The 12,546-nt window shown below is 44.0% G+C and overlaps 1 long non-coding RNA gene across 1 annotated transcript; it reads right to left on the bottom strand.

Moving 5' to 3' along the window:
• Positions 1-1,213: 1,213 nt before the first annotated feature.
• On the bottom strand, positions 1,214-2,726 carry LOC143838720 (uncharacterized). Its single transcript, XR_013231450.1, has 3 exons — positions 2,336-2,726; positions 1,618-1,778; positions 1,214-1,300 (listed from the first exon to the last, which is right to left on the bottom strand). It is a non-coding gene; the product is annotated as an uncharacterized LOC143838720 (long non-coding RNA).
• Positions 2,727-12,546: the final 9,820 nt, after the last annotated feature.

Raw genomic sequence — 12,546 nt, 5'->3', positions numbered from 1 at the left:
GTATTAGTTCCGTCAGGTCCCTCAGCTCTCACCTGGCAGGGGCCAGGGCCAAAAAAGCCCTGGCCCTGGATGAGGCCAGACAAATATTGTGTTGGGAAGGATCTCCAACCTATTAGCATTCGCAGAGTAGAGAGCTCTGCATGGGGCATAGGGAGTAGACGGTCCTTTAGGTACACTGGGCCCAGACCACGAATGTCCTTAAAAGTCAATACCAACACCTTGAACTTGATCTGATATTCCACTGGCTGGATGTGTGCTCACCGAGGTTTTCTAGTGAGCACCCTAGCAGCTACATTTTGCGCCAGCTGCAGTTTCCAGATCAAGGACAAGAGAAGGCCTCCATTGAATGAGTTACAGATTTCCAGCCTGGAGATGACCATTGTGTGGATCACTGTGGCTATGTGTCGCCTCGCCTGACATAGGTGGTAAAACACCAGCTGGGCTACTCTAGTGACTTGGGCCTCAACAGAAAGGGAGGTGTCCAGAGTCACACCCAGATTCCTGGCTGTGTGCAAGATCTCTAATTGCATACTGTTCAGGGTGGGTAGATGCACTTCCTGATCTAAGCCTTTCCTAACAAACTACAGGACCTCCATCTTGGAGGGGTTGAGTTTCAGCTTGCTTTGCTTGAGCCAGGCCATCACCACTCCCAAACATCTGGCAAATGTTTCTGGGGGGACTAAAGAGTGGCTGTCCATCAAGAGATAGAGCTGATGATGATAACCCAACCCCAAACTTCAAACCAGCTGAGCCAAAGGGTGTATAAAGATGTTGAATAGTGTTGGGGGGAGAGTATTTCTCCCATCTAGGCCCCTATTTAAATATGTGAGTCTGCCACCCTTTTTATGTCTTATGTAGAGTCAGGCTCAAACTATTTTCAGTACAAGAGAATAGTAAACATTCATTCTCAAGATAGATTAAGGGGGATAGCCATGTTGGTATGAAGCAGCAGAACAACATTTGAGTCTACTGGCACCTTTAAACTTTGTTTGGTTTTCAACGTGCCCCTGGACTCAAACTCAGACTCAAATAGAAAATGCCTTTGATTGCAACCTTGCTGAAGTTACACAGGCCTGGGTATGGTCAGTTTCTGGAGGCCTGACCTCTTGGAACCTCTGGTGTTTGCTGTCTGAAGTTCTGTGATGAAAGAAAGGGGGATACACATACATACAATAATAAATAAAAATAATAAATAAAAACCAACTGTTTTTAGTGTTCATTTTCAACATAATGGGGGAGACCTCTTCTTCTGTTGTGCAAAACTGCAGTCTGTAAGATTTTGATGCTGGGCTGTGTCTACCTGCCAAGGAGAAAATTTAAAGAAACTGTGAAGTTACAGGGAGAAAACAGTTCTAGGGTTCAAATGCTAGAGGTGGCTGCTGTTGGTGTAAAGGACTGGGGCCGAGTCAATAGCTTAAAATTTAATTATAGTACACTATATTGAAGGCTTATGGCAGTTGTATGGCCCACAGGACAATACCTAACGTATGTTTGCTTTCTGTTTCTTGAAAGCTGAAATGGGGAGTCTAATGGAAGTCTTGCAGGACAATTGTCAGATTTATTTCTTAGATGGAAAGCATTTACATGAAAATACATGAAATATGATGACTCCATTACCTTGGCATTCAAAGTTTGGCAACACTCATGGCAACTGTAATAAATTGATGGCAATAGGTTGCTCCTCACCAGCACAGATGAACCTCAGGCTTTAAATGGACTGCCATAGAAGCCAGACAAAGAGCAGAGAGGTGGGATCTACCGTGTAATTCAGATTCATCCTGTAATTCACAAATATATCTGGGATTTTTTCTCTGGTGTTCCTGAGAAAACTTGGATACATTTAAGATGCTAAAATCTACCCAAAAATATCTGTAAGAACAGAACTGGTAAGGTGTTTTTGGTGGATTTTCATTTGAATTATTGCAAGGTTCATTCCAAGTTCTGCCCCACGGAACCACCAACTGAGGTTACACTTAGAGAGAGCTATTTCCTAACAGTTAAACCCTATGTAGATCTCTTCCATTACTCCTTTTGTCCTGGATTCCGCTTCCTCCTAGACATGCTACTTTAGGCTATATGCCCATAGAAGACACCAAGTCATGTGATCAGACTTTGTCCTTGCCACAGTATTGTCCACTAACCAGAATGTAGAGGAGGCAAGTAGGCAGGTAGTGTGCCCAGTTTTTTGTGGAGGCAAACTCTCAACATTTTCCATGTTTTAAGTAATGCAATTAAATCAAGAGGGATAGCATCTGGGAAGGGAGGGTAGAGAACTCTGATCTGAGAACCACAAGCTGCTGCACCATGAAATATAAAACAAAACTGAGCTCTTTACCTTCAATGGTATTTTCTTTACAGGCTTTCCTCCATGCAGCTAAGAGGGATTTCAGAAACAGTTGAAGCTGAGAGATTTCATCACAAACAGATTATTTCATCACAGCTACTTGGTGGGAAGGACAATGTGGTCAGGGTCCTGCATACCTCAAGGACCATCTACTTGCCTATACTCCCTGAAGAGTGACATGCTCTATCCAACAATCTGGTGATCCCCAGCCCCGAAGAAATCTGGCTGGCCTCAACCAGAACCAGAGCCTTTTCATCCATGGCCCCAACTGGGTAGAATGAGCTCTCCAACAAAATCAAGGCCCTTTCGGAGCTCAAACAGTGCCTGCAAAACAGAGGCCTGCAAAACAGAGCTCTTCTGCTAGACTTTTAGGTGAAGCCAGTAACAGAGACCTTGCTACAACCTGGTCCCATTGCCAGGCAACTTTTGACATCCAACATGTCCCTAGCTGCTACTGTTTCCCCCTCTAAATTGTTGTAACTATCCAAAAACAATATTTGATTGATATCATCTATAATGACTGCTTATGTTTTTTCGTTCATATTGTTGCAAATGTTTCAATGTATCTTCCTGTTTCCACAATGTACATTGCCCTGGTATATAAATGGAATTAATGAATTAATGAATGTTGGTATTTTTTTGATTGGTCTGATTCCATTGTCTATCATCTAGGACCTTTGGACTTTCTCTTGTCACACTGGTGTTTTGTAGAAACTCATGACCACAGGATGAGCGGTGGGGTTAGCAATCCCTTGAGAGGTCTGGAGGGACAAAACTCCTGGGACCCTCCTTATGCTGCATTCAGAATGCAGCTGGTTTTACTTCTAATGCAGTTATGCACTTCAGCCACGAGGGGTGCAGAGAAGGCAGAGCATGCATGGTAAACAGCAGTAGTTCTGCTTTCGGTTCCCCATGCTTTTCTGCAGAATTTACTACTATGAGGCAACCACTTGCATATACTGCTAAACTCAAGGCAAGACTGGCCAACACAGCTCTTGGTTACTAAAGTCATTGCCAGGCTTGTGTCTTTACATGGGTGTTTTTCCCCAGCAGTCTTTCCCTCTTCCTTTCCTTCCATAGTAACCCTGACCCAGATAGCCCAGTCAAGATGGATCCTGTCAGATGTTGAAATTAAGCAGGGTTGACCCTGGCTATTATCCGGATGGAAGATCTCTAAGGATCTGGGTGGTTGTTCCTCCAAGGAACACTAGAGAGGAGGAAATGCAGAGGAGGAAATGGCAAACCATATCTGAATTTCCCTTGCCTGGCTGCCAGACAGCTCTCAGACTGCCTGACTATACTACATATAAATAAATAACCCTTCCAAAGTTTTTCTGGTTAGCCAGATCTTCCCTGCTTGTGTATTGTAGAAAATAAAATAACCTTTCCTCTTTTCTTAATTTCTTTTCCCGTTTTCCACACTTTCTCTTCAGTTTCCTCTCTTCCTTTCATTATATGCCTTTATTTCTCTCTCCTCCCTTTTAATCCCCCTATTTTATTTGTCAGTCTTGGTCTCAGCTTCTTTTCATCTCTGGTTGTCAACTTAGAATGTACTTAATAGTAGTATAGCTGAAAATGAGCAGAAGCAGGGAGGAATTAATATTTCCCCATGATTTATCAGAGTAGTAAAAGGATGTTTCCCCCCTCCCTTTATATGTATGGGAGGGGAATGTGAATTTGTCTTAGTGGTTACACATGTGAAACAGAAGTAAGCATTTCTCCCTCTCCTTAATTAGAGTTAATTGCATTTTAAAAAGTGTTTGGGAACTGGGTTGTTGTTGTGTTGGTGAGTCATCTTTAACCGCTCCTGTGGAGCGGATTAAATAAAAGGGCAATGTGGGAGGAGAAAGGGTGGGCTCTGTCTGGGATAAAAACTCGGAGGGCCCAATCGGGAGCCACTTCGCGGCTCCCGATTGGGCCCTCCGAGTGTCCATCTAGGGCCAAGCAGCCAATGGGGAGCTGCGCGAAGTGCGGCTCCCCATTGGCTGCTTGGCCCAGCCTCGCTTGCCTAGGCTGGGGAGTCGCCACGCAGACACAGAAGACTGCCTGCACAGTGAGGCCTCCACCCGGCTTCTCCTCCCACTAGGGAAAGGAGCAGGGATGCTGCGTCGAAGAGTCCCTGCTCCTTTCCCGCCCTGGAGCCTTCTGCTGGCCCCACGCCAACCCTCACCGCGTCCTGGATGCCACGAGGGAGCGCCTGGGCCCAGCAGAAGCCTCTGCCGCTCGCCACCGCTCACTTCAGCCTTCTGCCGGGCCCAGGCCGCCCCACGCACGCACACACACACAAACACAGACCACTCTTCCCCCTAGCCACCCCTCCTCGCCTCTACGTTGCCCCTACCTTCCGGACCCCCTTCAACCAATGCAAACACACACACACACACACATCCTCTCCCATCCCATTCTACCTACCTCCCTACCTGCCTTCTTTTCTTCCTTCTTTCCTTCCTCTCTTTCACCATCTCCTTCCTGTCTCTCTGACTCTCCCTGTCACTGGCTTCCTGTCTTACTTCCTTGCTCACTTCCTGTTCTTCTCCCTTCTATCCATCCCTGGAAAATCCCCTTCCCCTCCTTTCTCCCTCCCACTCCTCCTTCCCTCTTCTACCACCCTTCCCTACATTCTTCCTCCCCAGGCACTAGCGCCCGCTGTATTTTTCTTTACAGCGGGCTAAGTTTCTAGTCTAAGATATCTTTATAAATGCTACTTTATTTCTGTAGACATTAAGCTTCATGTTATATGACAAATGACATAAATCTTTTTAGAAAATACGTCAGCAAAATCAGTTCCAATAAACCTAGTACTTCTCATCCAGCACCATTGCATAATCAATTTGCTCCTGATTTTATGCTAGGTAAGGCGACGGCCCCATCCACTTCCCTTCATTCAAGGCAAGTTTTTCCCTCCATGTCTCTTTCCCTTTACTGACTAAGCTGCCTAGTAATGTGTTTTCTTCCTTGCTGCAGAACTCTGGCTGTCCCACCCTGTCATGATATCACATTTTGACTGTTGGCTCAGCCCAGGAACCTGAGAGAAGTGTTGAGAGCCCCTTTTCTTCTTCTTTTATTTTTTAGCTGGTGATTTGTGGAGCAGGTTGTCCTCTCAGCCACAATATGCTGCTGTAGGTGCCGCTGGATTTCCACTCTTGGTGATTGGAGGCAACAGTTTTGGCTGTATAGATAGTCAGTTGCTGGTTTCTAAGGTTTTCCTCAATTAGTTATGTTTTCTTTGGCACCAGTCATTGGATCTTCCATTCAGTTGGTTGTTCTCACCAGAGGAGTTTATGAGGCAGTCTGCTGGTGTTCATTCTGCAGACATGGCCAAACCATTGCAGTATGTGCTTAATTGTGAACTACAGCTGAATTCCAGGGGCAAAGAATTATCACATGGCTGTATTTGGATGTGTGATACAGTTTACTAATGTGACAGAATTAATTTTTGCTATATATTCCCACTGTCATGTAGGGAGTTCTTAGTCTGAGGAAGAGTGCTTGCACTCGAAAGCTCATGCCTTGAATTCACAAAACCCTGGTTGACAAAGCCTGCCATAGGTTAAGAATTCACTTTTGTTTCTCATGTTTATTTATTTATTTAATTTAGATTTCTATGCTACCCATTTCTTTGCAGCTCTGGGCGGTTTACACTGAACATTATATAATACAAATTACATGGAACGATATATAGTAACAACAGTATGTAATATCAACTTTCAAATAAGGCATCAGAACATTGCAAAACCACATTATAAATAACAATTAACAGTAACATTGGGGGTCAGCAGAACTGTGGAAGTTCAGGCAGGGCTCTGATCTCTCCTCTGATCTCCTCAGGGAGCTCGTTCCACCAGGTGGGGGTCAGGACCAAGAAAGCTCTGGCCCTTGTTGAGGATCGACGTGATTCTCTGGGGCCAGGGATCTGCAGCCAGTTGGAGGTGGCGGAGCGTAGGGCTCTTTTGGGGGTATAGGTGGTATCTCAAATACACTGGGTCCAAACTGTGTACGGCCTTAAAGAACCTTAAGCTTAATCCGGGATTCAGCTGGGAGCTAGCCAAGTTGTTGGAGTACCGGCCGGATGTGGAATCTCCATGGTGTTTTCTTGAGAATCCTGGCCGCAGCATTCTGCACCAATGGTAGTTTCCGGATCAAGGATAAGGGTAGGCCTGCCTAGAGCAAGTTGCAGAAGTCCAGCCTAGAGGTGACCATCACGTGGATCACTGTGGCTAGGTGCTCTGGGTCCAGGTAGGGCGCTAGTAGCTTGGCTTAGCGGAGCTGGTAGAATGCCAGCCGCGCTACCTTTGTGACCTGGGCTTCCATTATAAGGGAAGCGTCCAGGGTCATGCCCAGGTTCCTGGCGGAGTACGTTGGTGAGAGCTGCACACCGTCCAGGGTGGGCAGACATGCTTCCTCCCATGGTCCCTTCCTACCCAACCACAGGACCTCCGTCTTTGCAGGGTTGTTATCAGGGTTCCATTGGAAACATCAGTGGATAATTTGGGGGACTCAATGAGTTCCAGTTTGAAAAATCATATTCTCAGTGATATAATCCCTGGTTATATGACTTTTTTCTTGTGTTATACTTATTTTGATTTCTTTATTCATAAATGATTATGTAAACCTTGCTCTAGATCAGCTGATTCCAATTTACTATTATTTGTTTTGGATCTTTACTCCAATCCACAATCCAGACCAAACCTGCTGCTTGGTAATATAATTTTATAGTTGCAACTGCTAACCCTCCTTGCTTTTTGAAGTGTTTTGAAACATATTCTTGTTTTCTTGCCATTACAAATAAATTTATTTATCTGTCTTTGTCATTCTGACTGTTTCTGCACTAGGGATATTGTTTGGATTTCCATTTTTAAAGGGTTTTGTCCGTTTCCACACTGAAATTTGCTTTTTTGGGCACAGACCCAAATTGCCCCTCACTTACCTCACAGCAAAGGAATCCCCAGAAATCCAGTTTTCATTTTTTGAAATGCGGTCTAAATCAGGGCTGCCCAATGCAGAAAATGTGGCATTTGGCTTTTCCAGTCTGTGGCTGCCATTGTACCCCATCCGTGTCACTTCTGTCCCTCTAGCCCTGTTTGCCATACCCCCCAAATAATCTATAATAGTGTTACTATGCTATTCCCCCCTCTGAAGAAAGGTGTTTCAGAATGAGTAATTGAGAATATGGGGGGGGGGGAAGAGAGCCAGTTTGGTGTAGTGGTTAGGAGTGCAGACTTCTAATCTGGCATGCCGGGTTCGATTCTGCACTCCCCACATGCAGCCAGCTGGGTGACCTTGGGCTCACCACAGTGCTGATAAAGCTGTTCTGACCGAGCAGTAATATCAGGGCTCTCTCAGCATCACTCACCTCACAGGGTGTCTGTTGTGGGGAGAGGAATGGGAAGGCGACTGTAAACCGCTTTGAGCCTCCTTCGGGTAGAGAAAAGCGGCATATAAGAACCAACTCGTTCTTGTTCTTCTTGTTCTTCTTCTATTTTATTACTCGGTTTTTAAAACTTAAAAAAATCCCTGAAGCATGCCAAAAAAGGCCTCTTCAGGGGAATCTGTTTCCCCCTTCCTTCCCCGAGCCTTCAAAAGCCCAGCTGCCAGCTTGCATTGGGGAAGACTGATGTGGGATCTCTGTGCCTCCCCTCCCTGATGCGATCTGGCATCCTCCTGAACTCCATGCCTCCAGGTCATGGCTGGCAGATCGCATCAGGGAGGGGAGGCACAGAGATCCGATGCCAATCTTACCTGACGCAAGCTGTCAGCTGGGCTCTTGAAGGATTAGGGAAAGGGGAGGGAACTGAAGGATGCACAGATTCTTCTCAAGAGGCCTATTTTTGGTGAAATATTTTGGGAATTTTTTTGGAATAAAACCAGTTTGGATGGGACCAAAAGTTTATCATGGTAGTTAAGGTTCAACTTCAGACATCTTCATCTGGGCCATTCCATTATATCCTTAAGACACCTGGTCAATGACTCAGGGGGTATACTCGACCAGCTGCTCAGCAACAGAGAGAGCTGGGTGTGATCTGCATAGTGAAGACACCTAAGCCCATACCCCTAAACCAGTTGGGCTTGAGGATGCATATAAATGTTGAATTGGGGAGAGAATCACCCCCCTGAGGAACCCCAGGTTGGAGATGGCAGTGATACGATTGTTCCTCCTCAACAGCTAACCTCTGTCTTCAACCTTGGAGAAAACAGATCAGCCACTTCAAGGCAGTCTCTCATATCCTAACATCAATGAGGTGATGAGCAAAAAGCTCATGATCTACAACAGGGATAGTCAACCTGTGGTCCTCCAGATGTCCAGCATTTGCTGAAAGGGGCTCATGGGAATTGTAGTCCATGGACATCTGGAGGACCACAGGTTGACTACCCCTGATCTACAATATCAAATGCTGCTATAAGATGGAGCAATATGAGCAGCACCGACATGCCTTGGTCCAACGGGTGTCAGAGGTCATCCAGGAGAATGACCAAGGCTGTTTCCACTCTGTGACCAGACCAAAATCTGGACAGGTATGGGCCCAGGTCTGGAGCTTCTTTTAGGTATGCTAGTGGTTAGTCCTGTGTCTACCCACTTGATCACCTTACCCCAAAATGCAAGGTGTGAGACAGGATGGTAGTTGATGCAGATCAAAAGATGGTTTCTTCAGCAAGGGCTTAACCACTGCTTCCTTTAGGCCTCCTAGGAAAGTTCCCAACGTAAGATACAAGTTTATTATCTCCTGGAGGGGTCCTCTGACTCCATGCTTTCACATAATGCATAGTTATGGCAGATATGCAGGAAGAGTACCCAAGCTGATTCTGATCAACTGCTAAGAAAATCCATTATCTATTGAGAGGGCAGAAAAACCCATATACAAACTGATGATGAAGCATTTCTCCAACCAAACATTACTGAACAGCCATTCAAAATGAAAACATACAAAACAGCAGGATGACAAATCCCTGTCTGGACAAGACAAAGTTAACATGCTGCTTCACAACAATTTAAATATGTCATGGAATCGAGTTGATATCAATGAATTTTACAGCCTCCTAAGATTGTCTGGGTTGTACCCTTGTCTTTATATCCAGAGCTTTGGCACTAGCCAGGACCACATGCCAGAAGGACAATTCCTCTTCCCTAACTGGAATCTATAATAGACTTGGCATTCAGTACAGTTTCTGTGGTTCCATGCTGCATTTAGCTTTATTTAAATTAAAACACAGGGAGTGTTGGGTTCTGTCTTTAGCCTTAATCATATTAACCTGTTTTATCTTACACTGTCAGTTACGCTGCAGTAAATATGGGTAACTTACTCAGCCTGACTTGTACCTCTGGTGATGTAGTATTTGCTCCTAGAGCAAATCTTTTTACAAGCTTAGAACCAGTTTGTGTGTGTGTGCATGCACACAAGCACCCACAATCTGTGTTGACAAGGTTAATGGCAAAATGATTGTCTGAGTGAGCTGCAAGTGAGAGGAAAAATGCACCCACCATAGTGCATACTGCATATTTCTTAGGGTAATCCATGGCATGCATTTTGTGAATTCCACAAAGAGAAAGAGAGCAGAGATCATTCACAAGAATGATTTCTGGCAGGGAGACACAGCATGGAAACTGATCCCGCAGAACCAAATACCATGGTTTTATTATGTTCTATGCTTGCCTGGATCTATTGTTATTTGAAAAGACTTACTGATGTTCAATTGGTTGCAGTTAATAGAGTATTATTTCTACACTCCATGAGGTTAGAAGGATGTTTGCAATGAGGTTATAAGAGAAAGATGTTTGTGGTGCTAAATTAGATTTAAACAGCTCTAGGAGAAATCCTAAACCCTAATGCACACATTGCACATTCTTAGGATGTTTGGAACCCAAATAATCCTACCAACTATGGTTCAAATGTAGATACATTCTATATCCCAGTCAACACATCATAAAACCCACCAGTCCAGAACTCTCACAAAACTCACAGATACTTCTTGGTTGCCCAGCCCTTACCCTTGTCTCAGATTCTTTTTAAAAGTTATTCATAACCTTAACTTGAGTCAAAGATCTGAGTGCTACTACTTGTATACTATCTGCCCACTTATAAATGGCATTGAGATGACTGCATACCACCAAGGGTTCTTGTGCCCATATTTACACCTCCATTCCTTTTTTCTAGAACTCTCTGATTCCCAACAGCCATACTTGTCCTTCATGGAAGTGTTTAAATAACATCTGAAAAAATGTCTCTCTACTCAGCTTTTGCTCTCTAATCTTTTTTATTCTTTGTCTTTCCCCCCTTCCTATTCCTACATCTCTCCCCCCCCCTTTAAAAATGCTTCTTTACATTATAAGCTTGTGGACAAGTTTTGTGTTTTTAATTCATGATCTTGATTTTGAGGTACTTTATAATTTATAATAATATTTATATTTATAATAATAGCATCATAACGCTATTCCAGTATTGTGGGAAGGAAGAATTAATGTGTGGCATAGGAGGCCCTGAGGCGGGCCACAGCCAGGGAGGGGGGTCGGGATGATGGTGACATTGACCGTTTACGCACTGGAGGTTTCATGCCAGGCTGCAGGCTGGAGTTTTAATCGTGGCAGGTTGCCCCACCTCTTCCTGCATCCACATGGGGGAGCATTTGGCCTGGTGCACCTCATCTGCCCCCTATTTGTTCTCCTGCACAGTTGCTGGGGCAGTGAAGTTTCCAGTGCATATACAGTCATTGTGTGTCAGTGGGGATTTGCCCCATTGCTATGCAGGTGCTGGCTTGGCTTATCCCTCCCGTGCATAATTGGTCATAGTAATTTCATTTTTGAGAAGAGGTATGCATCAGGGACTAACTCATTGTCTTAACTACCGCAACTTTCTGTGTAAAGCAGTTAAAGGTAACATTCAAAGAGAGTTTATGGGCAACGATGCCATACTATTTCAACAGCCTTCATGTACATGACAATCTTGGAATCTCTTCCTGGAGCAGGATGGGAGACCCAAGTTACTAGTAGAAATTATCTGCAATGCAATCCTGGGTTGTCTTGTGCATGGCCTTTTCATGCCTTATGTTGCCCGATAGCTCAAATAAAAGCCTAACTTCCCTTTAAACTCTTAAGTGATTTATAAATTATCAGAGGGATTTAATCCTTCTTTCATGAGATAAATGATAGCTTAAGCCTCAAACTCTAATTGACTGGCTTTGGTATTTTTAAAGTTCATTTCTGAAAGCAACCAGGCCCTTTACCCTGAGAACAGCTTTCATTATAATCTCTTCTGGAGTGCAAAAACAACCAGAGTTTAGGAAAGGGCCAAGGAAGGCCAGAGTAATCAGGCCACAATGTATTTGCAATAATCTTTAACAGAATAATCACAAAATAGCACTTAAAAGGCACACACTTCTGTGCTTTTCAAACAGATGAAAATGATAATAAGTCATCTCTAAGAAAAATTGGGAGTCTAATGTGAAAAGAATGGGAAAACAGTGGGTTGTCTGGAAGTACTGCTGTAACTATGATAGAAAGTGTAACATATGTGACTACTCTTAGGGAACTACCCCAAGAGTATTTAAATGAGGATAATCTGTCAGATATAGAATACACAGCAGATTTTTCTGGCTCATTAGTTATGGCTCCCCCTAAGCAGACTAATTCTTCACAGAACATGCTAATTTAAATATGGTAGATTGAACCAAATTTATGTAGTAAGTTCTTTGGTGGGCTTAATTGCTCTAGGCATATGGTCAGGGGCATTTTAAATGCCACAGATGTCTCCAGAGGCAAAACAACAACAACAAAAACCCTGGGTAATACTAATTAAAATTAATGATTTTCAATTAAAAATGTAACTTAAAAAAACAGAATGGGGCTCCCATTTATGAGCACTAGCAAAAGGTGAATAGTAACCTTTCTTCTTGCTATAAGATCCAGTGAAGGAAACAAAGATCCAGTGAGGGAAGGTGTTGGATGAAAAGACTGAAAAGACATGGGAAAGAAAGGAGGAAATGCACCACATTGCTACAGCCTTCACAATGACAGTATGGGTAGAGGTGGGGGCTTGTGTGTCTTTGTGTGCATGCATGTAGTTATGGAAAAAATGAAGGCAAATGCAAGATGGAGGACAGTATGATGTTATTGAGGAACTTATTATATACCATGTATGTTTAAAATCTGGATTTGTAAGCAGCTTAAACCAAAAAATGAGCTTCCAGGAGAGCTGAGGGCTCTGATGTGA

Source organism: Paroedura picta, chromosome 1 (assembly GCF_049243985.1).
Source record: "Paroedura picta isolate Pp20150507F chromosome 1, Ppicta_v3.0, whole genome shotgun sequence".
Lineage (NCBI taxonomy): Eukaryota > Metazoa > Chordata > Lepidosauria > Squamata > Gekkonidae > Paroedura > Paroedura picta.
The sequence above is the reverse complement of the archived record's forward strand: the minus strand, read 5'-3'. Positions and strand labels throughout refer to the sequence as shown.